Raw genomic sequence first — 446 nt, 5'->3', positions numbered from 1 at the left:
TTTCTTTCTAATTTTTTTTCTGGTGTGTGTTGCATATACTCTTTAGAAAACAATATCAAATCATACTGTGTATTTTTTATTTGTTTGTCTATTGAATGAAGATGCAAATATATATTTTCCTTTTTCCCATCTTAACCACTTTTAAGTGTACAGTTCAGTAGTAAGTATATTCATATTGTTGTGAAACGGGTCTCCAGAACTTTTTTATCTTGCAAATATGAAACTCTATACTTAGTAAACAACTCCCCTTTCCCCTACCTCCAGCCCCTGATAACCACACCATTTTATCTTCTGTTTCTGTGAATTTGGCTACTTTAGATACCTCATATATATGAAATCATATAGTATTTATCTTTTTGTGACTAGCTTATTTTAATTAGCAAAATGTCTTCAAGCTTCATCCATGTTACAGCATGTATTAGAATTTCATTTCTTTTTAAGGTTGA

The sequence above is a fragment of the Propithecus coquereli genome, unplaced genomic scaffold, assembly GCF_000956105.1.
Source record: "Propithecus coquereli isolate 6110/MARCELLA unplaced genomic scaffold, Pcoq_1.0 Scaffold124, whole genome shotgun sequence".
Classification (NCBI taxonomy): Eukaryota; Metazoa; Chordata; class Mammalia; order Primates; family Indriidae; genus Propithecus; species Propithecus coquereli.
This window is presented reverse-complemented; position numbering follows the sequence as displayed.